At 42.3% G+C, this 12,820-nt stretch overlaps 1 protein-coding gene across 1 annotated transcript in view; it reads right to left on the reverse strand.

The window, feature by feature from the left end:
- The window catches only part of SOGA3 (SOGA family member 3), a 32,638-nt gene that overhangs the window by 15,182 nt on the left and 4,636 nt on the right, over positions 1–12,820 (reverse strand). The window lies entirely within an intron of this gene.

Here is a 12,820-nt window from a genome sequence, read left to right on the forward strand (position 1 = left end):
TCATCAGGGGCTTACAACCACACCCCTGCCCATGAACTCAGGAGCTCCCCTCAGGTCTGGGCCTTGAGTCCCTACCTGAACTATGTTGTAGCTGTACCCTTTTCTGTCACAGCTGTGTATGGCCATGGACCCTCTTGATCTTAACCCTGCTCTGTTGGCATGACATCCTGTCTTAGCCTTGCATTTGCCTCATGAGGTGGGATGATCCTGGCTAGATGCCGAGTGCCCACCAAAGCTCCTCTATCACTCCCCTTCTTAGCTGGACAGGGGACAAAAAGTATAACGAGACCCTTGTGGGTCAAGATAAGGACAGAGAGAGATCACTCACCAATTACCAGCATGGGCAAAACAGACTTGATTTGGTAAAACATTAATCTTAATTTATTACGAATCAAATCAGAGTAGATTTGATAGCAGATAATAAGAACTAAAACCAAATCTTAAAACACCTTCCTCCCACCCTTCCCTTCTTCCCGGGCTCAACTCCACTCCCAATTTTCTCTCCCTCCTCCGTCCAAGTGGCTCAGGGGGACGGGGAATGGGGGTTGTGGTCAGTTCATCACACCTTGTTTCTGCCACCCCTTCCTCCCCAGGGGGAAGACTCCTCACACTCTTCCCCGGTTCCAGTGGGGTCCCTCCCACGGGACATTGTCCTCCCTGAACTTCTCCAACATCAGTTCTTCCCATGGGCTGCAGTTCTTCACAAACTACTCCAGCCTGGGTCCCTTCCCTGGTGTCCCATCCTTCAGGAACAGCGTGGGTCCCCCACGGGGTCACAAGTCCTGCCAGCAAACCTGCTCCAGCCTGGGCTTCTCTCTCTCTCCACGGGTCCACAGGTCCTGCCAGAAGCCTGCTCCAGTGTGGGCTTCCCATGGAGTTACAGCCTCCTTTGGGCATCTCCCTGCTCCAGCGTGGGGTCCTGCATGGGCTGCAGGTGGCGATCTGCACCACCATGGAGCTCCATGGGCTGCAGGGGGACACCAGCCTCACCGTGGTCTTCACCATGGGCTGCAGGGGAACCTCTGCTCCGGCGCCTGGAGCCCCTCCTGCCTCTGCTTCTTCACTGACCTAGGTGTCTGCAGGGCTGTTCCTCTCACACAGTCTCACTTCTCTCGCCATCTGCTGTTGCTGAGCCGCAGGTTTTTCCCCCATCTTAACTATGTTATCCCAGAATGTTACCACTGTCACTGATGGGCTCAGCCTTGGCCAGCAGTGGGTCCGTCTTGGAGCCAGCTGGCATTGGCTCTATCAGCCACAGGAGAAGATTCTAGCAGCTTTTCACAGAAGCCACCCCTGCATCCCCACTGCTACCAAAACGTTGCCACACAAACCCAGTACACCTCATCACTTACTGCATGATCACTGGACCTGTGAATTGGCTTTCCAGCTTAATCTCAGACCTGCCTTGTCACCACAAACCTGTCAGATGATCTGCACTCTTCGTTGATCCCAGCTGCCTTCTCTGGGCCTGTCCTGGTCACTTGGCTCAGGTACCGGGCCCCGGCTGGTGGGACCCCAGGCCTGCAGCCTGTGTTATTGTGCTTGGCTCCTGGATCCCGGTCCCTCAGAGCTGCTGGCCTTTGCTGCTCCCTGACAGGTACACCGCTTGTCCCCAGCCTCCATATGGACTTTGTGCTGCTGATCACAACTGTTTGAGCCTATTAGTTCATCAGCCAGTTTTCAATCATCAACCTCACTGTCCAGCTCATACATCTAGCCCATACTTCACCAGCTTGTCTAGTAGAATGTTATGAAAGATTGTGTCAAAAGCCTTACTAAAGTCAAGATAAATGACATCCAGTGCTCTCCCCTCATCCACCAAGCCAATCATCTCTCCATAGAAGGCTATCAGTTTGGTCAAGCATGATTTCCTCTTTGTAAATCCATGCTGACTCTTCCAAATTACCTTCTTGTCTTTCGTATGTTTGAAAATAGTTTACAGAATTATTTCTCCATCACCTTCCTAGGGATCGAGGTGAGGCTGACCAGTCTGTAGTTCCCCACACCCTCCTTCTTGCCCTTCCAGAACACAGAAGTGAGATTTGCTTTCTTCCAGTCCTCAGGAATCTCCCCTGATCACCATGATCTTTCAAAGATAATCAAGAGTGGCCTTGACACCAGCCAGCTCCCTCAGCACTCATGGGTGCATCCCATCAGGCCCTGTGGACTTGTACATGCCCAGTTTATTTAAGTGTTCCCTAACTTGGTCATCGTCCATCAAGGGTAAGTCTTTCTTGCTTCAGACTTCCCTACTGATGTCAGAGGCCTCAGATTCCCAAAGTCTGGTCTTACCAATAAGGACCAATGTAAAGAGGATTCCCTGCACCATTGACAAGTGTGCACACATTTTCCCTCACCTTGATTTTGCTGCTGTAGAAGCCCTTCTTTTTGCCCTTCAATGTCCCTCACCAGACTCAGCTTCAGGTGGGTTTTGGCATCTTTAACTCCATCCCTGTATGTCTGGACAGTGTCTCTACTTTTCTCTAGGATCACCCTTAGTTGATTTCCTACACACTGGCATGGACCACTCAAAAATTCACAACACTGCAACCAATAGCCTCACCATACTGCATAATGTTTTTATTTTTAAGTGCACTGTAGACAAACACAAGAGACATTATCAAGCATTTTGCAACAAAACATTTAAGTTGGATTGCTTCCTTTTTTAGGGGGGAAAAAAGATGGCTTTGAAACAACTTTGAAAGAAAATGACCAAGATTTACCGTCTAACCAAAATCCCAGAGTATCACACTACATCTTTTGCATCCTACTATGTGCCATTAGCATACTAGTTATCAAACGGTGTTTTCTCTCTTTCAGGAACTACGTATTAATCATATATAGGATATACATAAAGAAGCTATATTGCTTCAGTTGGCTTTTCTGATTCTGTAAGAATTACACTAGCCACCCAAGTTCTCAGAATCATTGTTCTGAAGAAGTAATGAGTAATATATTGAATAGCAAACATAGCAATTTCTGTAGTAGTTTTGTTGCATAGGGCTCTGTTGTCTATTCTCCCATCTGAGGTCTCTTTCACCTGTTTTTACACTGGAAACTGTACTGAGGTTACCCTCTGAGAGCTCACGTCATGCTCCAGAACAGCCATCTGTACTATGACAGGAGAAGGTTCTCATTCCTCACACTGGCAGCTGAGTTCAGTTGAAACACAGAACAGCACTTACCTCAGTGGTGCTACTTTCTGCTTGCTCTCCTAAAGCCAGGACAAACTACCTAGGGCTGTGAAGGTCTGCCAAAGAGCCATCCGCAACACAGACACCTGAAAGATGCACTGGAAAATTCTATGTGCAGAATAACTAATAAATCTACCAGCCTATAAAAAAACAAGCCCTGTTTTTTTTTAACCGTGGACTTGCTAGCAGCACCAGAAAATGTAAACACAGAAAATTGTTTCATGTGGGGTTGCTGAAGAGTTCAATTTAAGACTGTGAGAAAGACAGCCCTGAAGCCACCAGTGAGCACGTGCACTAAAGAGAAACAAAGCTATGGCAATTTTCCTTTCAATCTGAAACAAGCTCAGCTTTGACCTGTATCAGCACATTGCAAATGCTCTGTTTTTCCAGGTGTTCCTTTGAAGAGACTTGTGCACTTAAGCACTGGACTGAAGACAGTGGTATAAGGGGCAGAAATCATGTATTACTATTATTCATCAAAGCTTTGGTGAGACTTCCAGGAAGATTATGACATTTGGTGTACATTGATTCCATACGAAAACATGAACCTCTGGTTCAGCACTTAGAAAATGTCTCTGTTCTGCCTCCATAAATCCTTCCAGCTGGTAGACAGCAATTTTGCAAAGTCATCTGGATTTCCTCTAAATCTAGAGAATCCTGGCCGACCTTTATACTCCCATTCATGTTTTTGTAGCAGTACAAAGAGGTCAAATTTGTCCTCTCTGTCATGAAATCTCTTTCATTAAGAAACTAAGCAACTCATACACAGTGTCTTAAAAAAAAATCCAGAGACCTGCTAAAAATGACAAAATGGGCATAAATAAAATGATACTTGGTATTTAAAAAGCATAATATATTATTTAAAAAAACTTAAGCAAAACAACAACTACTGCCCGCAGCACAGGAAAGACATAGACCTGTTGAAGCAGGTCTAGACGAGGCCCACAAAAATGATCAGAGGGATGGAACACCTCTCCGATGAAGAAGGGCTCGAAGAGTTGGCGTTATTCAGCCTGGAGAAAAGAAGGCTTTGAGGAGACCTCATTGCAGCCCTTCAGTACTTAGAAGGGGCTGATAAGAAAGATGGGGACAGACTTTTTAGCAGGGCCTGTTGCGATAGGACAAGGGGTAATGGTTTTAAACTAAAATAGGGCAGACACAGACTAGATAGAAGGAAGAAATTTTTCACAATGAGGATGGTGAAACACCGGCACATGCTGCCCAGAGAGGTAGTAGATGCCCCATCCCTCGAAACATTCCAGGTCGGGCTGGACAGGGATCTGAGCAACCTGATCTAGTTGAAGATGTCCCTGCTCATTGCAGGGGGCTGGACCAGATGGCCTTTAAAGGTCCCTTCCAATCCAAACCATTCCATGAACAATAAAAGAACCAGTGTGGATTATGTACTGTCTATGGATACAACTATGGATACAACTGTGAAAGGTAGTATGACAGCTATCAAAAAATGAGCTAAACCGGGAAGCTCGTTTTTATACTTTTAAGTTCTTCTTTCATTTAAGCAATCAAATTGGTACCTCTATGTCTAAATTTCATATATGGACATTTAAATGTCCATTTGAGTAAAGAAATACTGAAACTGGGAAGTGCAAAAATAAAAACTTGTCTTCTGCCATTGAGGACCATTACAGAGACCTAAAAACTTTGTATTTTCCTAGAAAATAAGTAAACTTCTCAGGATTACAACAGCACAAATGATTAGGAGATAAATATTAACCGAGCAATACTAGATTTCCTAAACTTTCCTCCATTTATTAATGTGTTATCGTACTTCAAGGACCTTATTGAAGTCACTAGCAAGATCACCTACTTTGGTAATGAGATATCTAAGGGGCCTTCTTTCCCCCTTAGATCTCAAGGAAGTCATACCCTAAAGTCTGTAGCAACAGAGATATATCTTTTCCAGCTTGCCCCATTGTGACTTCATGCTCACAAACCGTTTTCTCTGGTAACCAGTTACCATCCACCACCTGAGCCACGGTTAGTGCACTGTCCGTTATTCCCACAGACAACTGGGCATGCCAGTTGTGTTGCCTTTGTCACTGCTGGTGCTTGCCCCTTGCCAGTAATTCTCAGCAGTAGGAATTCACATGGCATCAATGGACTGGACTTGCTGTTCTGTGTCTCATTTGCCATTTCATCTGGCTCCATACCAAGTCAGAGACCCTCTGCCCAGTTTTGACACTAGTAAATGAAATGGTCAGGGACTGTTCTCAGGACCTGATGCCAACTGGCACTCCACAATTCAGTCTCCTTGCAGCTGCAATGACAATACAGCTAAACTTCCCTACAGATTCTTTCCAAACAAGCAGGACCACATCCAAACTGTAAATCGGGAATAAGCTCTGACCTAGGCTAGACCTCAAATCATGCCCAAGCACTGAAGCAGTGGTAGCCGATCCAGGCCGAAACCACCCGAGGGATGTGCTAGCAATCACTTGTGTTGGGGGCCCTTCCTTAGCCTGATTTACCTTACAAATACAGTTTTCAACTAATGGAAGCAATTCTGTAGCAAAGAACAACTTTGAGAAGAATGATGCAAGCAAAAAAGGGGTCTCGGGTGCTGACTTGAGACCAGGATGTAGGGACTCATGTTCTTTGTCTAAAACATACTTTCTATGTGTTTGAAAGCTCAGCTCTTATTCTATGCCTCCATTCTGGTTAGGTTTTTTAAAAGATGCTAATTACTTGGTTTTTTCCTTTAAAATAGAGATTACTGCAAAGAGACTCTGATTTTATCCAAAGACTGTATGTAGTACGAGTAACAACTTTATGTGCATTTGAGAAGCACATAAAGTTGTTGACAAGAGAACTTGCAAATCTGAGGCTGCTGATACCCACCACAGAAAGGATGGAAGACAAGGTAACATTCTGCCACAAGAAAGGAACTCCCATGCCCCCATCAAACCAAAGTCCAGATTCAAAAGCATTGATCAAACTTAGCTTTATTTTGTGATGGCTAAATTCTTTTCTGTCTTAAACATATTCCAGATACACTCTTATTACTTCCCCGTTAGGAAGAAATCCTGCCACTCCTTTTACACATCCTTGCAAATTTTAAGACAATTTAATAGGAATCCACAAAGCAGCACACCAGCTTCAATGACTCTCTGAAAAATATCCCTCTAGACATCTTTACTCACAAAACCTCTTCTCAAGAAGGTATTTATGGAGCTTTATTCTTTTGGAGTCATTGACTATTTATTATATATGTTTTGCAGCTATATTATTATTGATCATCAGGCTGTTTATTTTCAGTTTTGATAAACTCTCTTGAAGCAAATGGCTCATGTGAATTGCTGATGGCTGAGATATAATTTAAATGTAATTTTATGTAAACTGCTTCTCAAATGCACATAATTTTTTTCCTGTTTATGGCATGACATTTTCAGAGAATTACTACAAACAGATTTTGTAGCAGAGATTTATTCCTTTCTCCATTATGATTCTTCTCTCATATTCAAAGAACTAAACTGAAACAAACTCTGCTTACCCTGCTCACTGTGAAATCGCAATGTGCTCTGAGCAAAGATGTCAGAATGTCACAGATTATGAATACCATCCCTGCTGAGTACTGTTTTTAAAGGAACGAAATATTTGGGCAGGATACCAAAGGTAATAGAATTTCACACAAGCAACTCTGACAGCAGGAACTGGGGGTTCTGCATCTGCAGGGATGTGGCACGTGGAGAATCACTGAGCCGCGCTTGGAGACAGAGGACTCTCTTTCCTGTGTAAATTCAGGCAGAGACTTATTTCTCATCTCTTTTTAAAAAAGCCTCCTCATTATCCTGTCGTTCTTTTCTCCAAAGCAAATTGAATTTTCATGAGGCAACAAACTGAGATTCCAGATCATGGAAACCCTCTGCTTAAAGTTACTTTTAGTAGAAGTGTTGCTGATAGACTTGATATTTAGGTCCTCCAGAAGACTCAGGAAGGAACCAGGCTTGTGAGAGACCTATTCAATCCTTCCCTGCTGCCATCTGGCGCCAGAAGCAAGTAAATGACTAACTCTTGGAAGAGTACCACTTCCTACACTGATCCTGTGAAGGTGATCCGCTACATCAGCAGGTGTACTAGTATCTCATCTCTCTCTCTGCCTTGTTGCTACTCCCTCCATTACCAGCTGTTTGAAATGAGGCTCAAACTCTGAAGAGAAATGAAAACATGAGGTGCAGTTAGGAAATGCTTGGGGGACAGTATGATGGAAGAGACTTAGACTTTCCCTTTCAAAGCAGGACAACCAAGCATCCATCTCCAGTGACTTGTATGCATACAGCATGGGCAACAAACAGAAGCTAGAAATCAATGAACATTTACAGGGCTATGACCTCACTGGGATCACAAAGACATGATGAAATAGCTCGTAAGCCTGGAGTGTAGCCATGGATTGATAAAAACTCCAAAGTTGAGGAAGAAGGGTTGTGCTCTACACAAAAGAGCAGTTCAATTGTGTGTAGCGTTGCCTTGTAATGGTGATGGGGCAGCTGTGAGCTATGAGTAAGAATCAGAGGACAGAGAAGCATGGGTGGCATCATTTGGGGTATCTTCTACAGTCCGTCTGATGCACAAGAGGAAATAGATGAAGCGTTTTTCAGACAACTAGAAGAAGTCACATGATTTCTGCATGATTGACGATACATGGATTGAAGACAATTTTTGCTACAGGTGATAAACAAGTCATCTGTGGGAATCAGTTTGATGAACCTCTTGCAAATAAAGAAGAATTGGTCAGGGGTTTGATGGCCAATGGTAGCGCTGGCAGCCCTGACTGTGAGATGGTGAAGTTTAAGGTCCTGCGAGAAAGGACCAAGACAAATAGCAGACAAGAAAGTTTTGATTTTGAAGGCATCCAAAAATGTAATGCTGCTGTTGGATATGGTTGTCTTGCCCATTGGAAATGTTGCAAACCACAACCCACTATGAGACCTGTTTCCAGTTTCTTACAACGTCACCACATTTTAGATGTTGCAGATTTTCCACACCAAGCATCTGTCTCAGGATAACTTATCAACATTGTTCATATTTTCAAAAATTTCAGCAAAATTCTTCATCTCTTTCCAAGAAGAGAATATCCTGGTTTGCTCATATTAAATTATTCTAGCAACTGTTCTTTTGAGAAGTTCCAGTATGCGTGTGCTTTGGAACATTTTTGAGTCTGTATATGATACCTCATACTTTTTTTATTCATCCAAATCATGACTGGACAAACCATAACTTTTCAGAAGTCTTCCATTCCTATTCATTACTAGGTAATTACTTCTCAGAGTTTACCAGTTCAAATTGCTGAAAATTCTGTATTTACAGACTACCACATCCTCTCCCACCCGAGCTATCAGTCTGCATGTTTTCTCCAGTTTACAGATTATTTTCCAACTCCAGGCCAGAAGGCAAAGCCTAACTAGTCCTGCAATTGTTGCTCCAAGCGGGTCTAGATAAAGCTGAGGCTAGGCATTAGAACCAGAAACCTTTTCTCCAGTGTTCACAGTGATACAGTTGCGGTTTCCTAGTACAGTGAGTGATCCTCCACTGCTCTCAATCCAGATGCAAAAGTGAAGAGCTAAGGCTTTGAAACAAGGAAAGGAACAGAACAAACCAAAGAAGCTGACAGATTTGTATGAGGGGGTAGAAGAATTGAGGGAAAAGGACAGATTTTGTAGAAGAGAGAAGCTGTAACTAAGAAATGGGGGTAATATACTTTGAGTAGAATAAGAGGAAAATTAACATGAAAAGACTTGAAATCCAGAGAGGAGACTGGACACTTACAAAGATTTGGAAGGATGCAGGGAAGGAATGGGAGGGAGAAGGACAAGACTGGGACTTAGGAACCAGAAGACAGCAAAACAGCTACTACTACAAAACACGCCCCCCCTCAAAAAAAAAAAGGAAAGGAAAAAAGAAAATAAAAGAAAAAATAGACACAGGATCAAGACTGAGAGAGAGAACCTGGAGAATCTGAGACTTAGTGAGTTATAGGGGGAAGACTGGAAATAAGTGGTGGTGGTTAAATGGCAGGAGAAGGGACTTAGAGAGATAAAGGGCTGTGAGAAAGGAGAGACACTGGATTTTTATCAGAGAGACATAGTGGGCAAGCTGATATTGGTGATCAAGAGGGCTGGGATGGGACCATCCCTTACCAGTCCTTTTCACAGCTCTCCAGTTTTGGTTTTGAGGTGGGGGGGTTGTTTGAGTTTGTTGGGTTTTTTAACAGCAGCTTTTGTTGTGAAATGTCCAGCTATCCTCCTGATTTCTGTGCAGCCTGAGCACTCAAGAGATGTATGGAGAGCTAATCTGAGATGTATGGAGAGCTAATCTGTGCATAAACAGGGGAGACAAAGGTTGCAAGAGTAAGCAGAAAAATGTAATTACTTTCCTATGGTCCCACAGCAGGTTAGTATCAAAATGGGGAACAGAATTCAGATTCCTCCTCCCAGCTCCAGTGCCAGTTCCCCAGACCCTGCTGCCGCCTTCCATTTCCGCGCAGCATACAGAACTGACTGACTGACAAGACAGGCACCACTCCGGCAAAACACAGACCCATGTGAGGAGGCATAAACTCCTCTGCCTGCGGTCTGAACTGAAGGGACAAAAGACATCTCTGATTCACGTGCCGTGTAGCCATCATTATCACAAGCTCTGTACCTCAGCTAATAACCTGTGCTTAGAAGAAAATGGTAGCTTGACAACATCGCCCTAATGTGGCTGTAAGAACTTGCATCTGCCCAGCTTGGAACACTAGCAGAGCAATCTATTTCTATGCAGAAACACATCAGTCTCTAAAAAACACTGTGCCTCTTGCAATTACACATCTGCATTGCAAGGAGGATTTGTAAAGCACAGGGTTCAGTACATCTGTCGTATTTTCCCCCTACTTCATTTGTCTCACAACAAACCATCTAAAGCATGGCTAACGGGGCATCTCCTACATAGCTATAGCAAACGAATGAGTTCTTAGTTCATACTATGATCATGGAAAGCTCTACAAGAGTTAGCTAGGCTTTAACAAATGGTTACCAACAAATTAGTGAACATTAATTAATTAACAACTCATGAACATTATTTTTGTATCTGAAAAAATTACATCTACCTAAAGTTGGTTTCTCTTTCTTCTAGGAAAAAATTTCTCTATTTTATTTTCAGCTTCCCAAAAAGCATTACATTTAATAATTACAAATAATAAAGAGGAAATCAGCAGCAGATGTTAGAAATAAATTTTGAGTACTGAAAATGCAGATTAAAAATCTTGTGTTTCCGTGTGGATACATGCAAGAATAACACTAAATAAAATAGCTGCAGGTTGGGGGACTGAATGTAAAAGTAACTGATAGAAAATGTATGCTTTTCTGGAGTACCTGCCAAACCCTGGATGCTTGCAAGCTTCTGCTGCCATCAACAACAACTTCCTTCTGTCATGGAATATATCATAATACTTTTTTTCAAAAGCTCCAAACCAAGAAAACAAACAGCAACTATCTTTTTATATTAATGGACAAATACATTCACAAGTCTATATTCACCCAAATGTTCACTGGAGGACTCTAGATTTGTCTCTGCACAAACACATCTGCTAGCATTTATCTTTTATACATGTTTCCAGTCAAGTCTACCATGTTTTTTTAAAACAATATAGCATCTACACGGACAGAACTTGGGCTTTGGCCCTGCCCTAGAGACTACCTAACAAAAAATTATGCTTCTGCCTCCAACATTTTCTATTAAGTCTTGTAACCATTCTCTGCTATCTCATGCTGTTCATTATAAAAGGAGAACAAATTTCCGATGGCAGTTATACGTAAACAGATTTTAAAAGAAATAAATAGATTTTTAAGAAGAATGGAAAGGTTTGGTGACATAAAAGTACAGAAATTAGTCATTACATATGCTGAGGACTGTTATTATGCTATAAAATAAAAATGCTGCATTGTCTTTGGAGATTAATTCTCTCATTAATTCTAAGATCAATAAAGTGAAGATCACAATCCAGACAAAAGGTCTTGACTCTGCATTTCTATTTATGCTGAGTAGAACTTCCTTAAGGAGGAGGTTCCATTGGTTATAATGGCCGTGCTGAAATGAGAAAAGGTTGTAAACCCATGAAACTAGAGGAAGTATCTCACAAGTAAACAGAAAATTAACATTATGACTTTCTGACAATAACATTTAAGATGCACAAAACCTCTGATTGCCAGAGAAGAAACGGTATTTGTCACAGAAAAATTCTAATGCACTTCAGACTGCTTTGGGTTGTTTTCATGGTTGTTTCATGTTAACATTTTCATAGTTTCTTCACAGATCCTAAATTTTAAATCTGTAAGAATTAATATTCTTCACCAGCATCCATCCATTGGTCTCCCAAGTCATGGCATGCTTGCAAAGTGCATAATAATTTGGCTTCACTTCAAACTTGCTTTTCTCTGACTTGCACCTCCTCAACCATCCTCCAGCTTCCCCCATGCTGTGCTGGAAGCCCTAGCCTGAAAAGCAGCCTTTTCCTACAGAAAGGGACTCAGCAGGCTGTTTGGAATACATACATGAAAACTCCTGTCTAATCATGGTGACGCATATAATAACTGGGCAGTTATATACTCTCCAGTTCAGTGTAAGGATGTATTTCAGACTCTTTGTCCATTCCACCTCCGCTCTGGTTGTAAAGTCTTACTGCATTCTTCCATTCTGGCTCAGTGCCCTCATTCTGTGCCAATGGGAAACATCCATCTGTTTCAGCTTCATGAAAATAGTGTTGTGTAGAAGTGCCCCTAGCTTAAACATGACACTTTCTTCTGGAGTCTCAAACATCCTTCCATCGATACCAAGAGCAATGGCAGAAAGGGGCAAACACCTAAGCTAAAGAAAGAAATGGAGAGCAGTACGAGAGCAGCAGAACCATAGTTCAGCATAGTGGGCCAGAGGGAAGAATCCGAGTAAGGAGAAAGTGACAACTGATGACAGAGGTGAGGAAACCTATTTACTGGGTTCATTTCATGCAGGTACAGAGCTCCCAAAGAGCGTAGACAACTAAATTGCCACTACACTTTATTATAATCTGAAGTCTGTAAGAAGCAGCAAGGCAAAAGAAGATTACTGCGGCACAACATATCAGGGCACAGGAGGAACAGATCCACGAATGAGAATCTACAAGAAAGTACAGTCTGAACGGACAAGAATAATGGAAAATTTGGAGTAAAGCCAAGCTTAGTTACAAATTTTAAGGATAATTACAGAAACATCATGCTCTCATAAAGAAGATGGTCCTAGAAGCTGAGTACTATTTGATGGCAGAAACAAGAGTGAAAACAGAAGAAAGTCTCAGACAGAAGAGAGGGAACCTGAATAAGGCTCAGATTTCATGCCCTTTTCAAATCTGCAGTTATCTGGAAAAGCAGTAGAAGGTGGAAAAAAACACCTGTTTATCCTCTACTAACATATTTGAAATTCAGTTCCTGTAAAGAAAACATACGAATATTTTTAGTACTACATCACTTAAAGTAGGCACTTGCAGTTCCTAAAAATACTATAACTTATCATACAACTGAAAATTTCCTGCCTTTCTTAACAACTGAAATATATCTCTTCTGCTTCATACAAGATCAATGTAGACATTGGCATTC

This window comes from Phaethon lepturus, unplaced genomic scaffold (assembly GCF_000687285.1).
Source record: "Phaethon lepturus isolate BGI_N335 unplaced genomic scaffold, ASM68728v1 scaffold14826, whole genome shotgun sequence".
Classification (NCBI taxonomy): Eukaryota; Metazoa; Chordata; class Aves; order Phaethontiformes; family Phaethontidae; genus Phaethon; species Phaethon lepturus.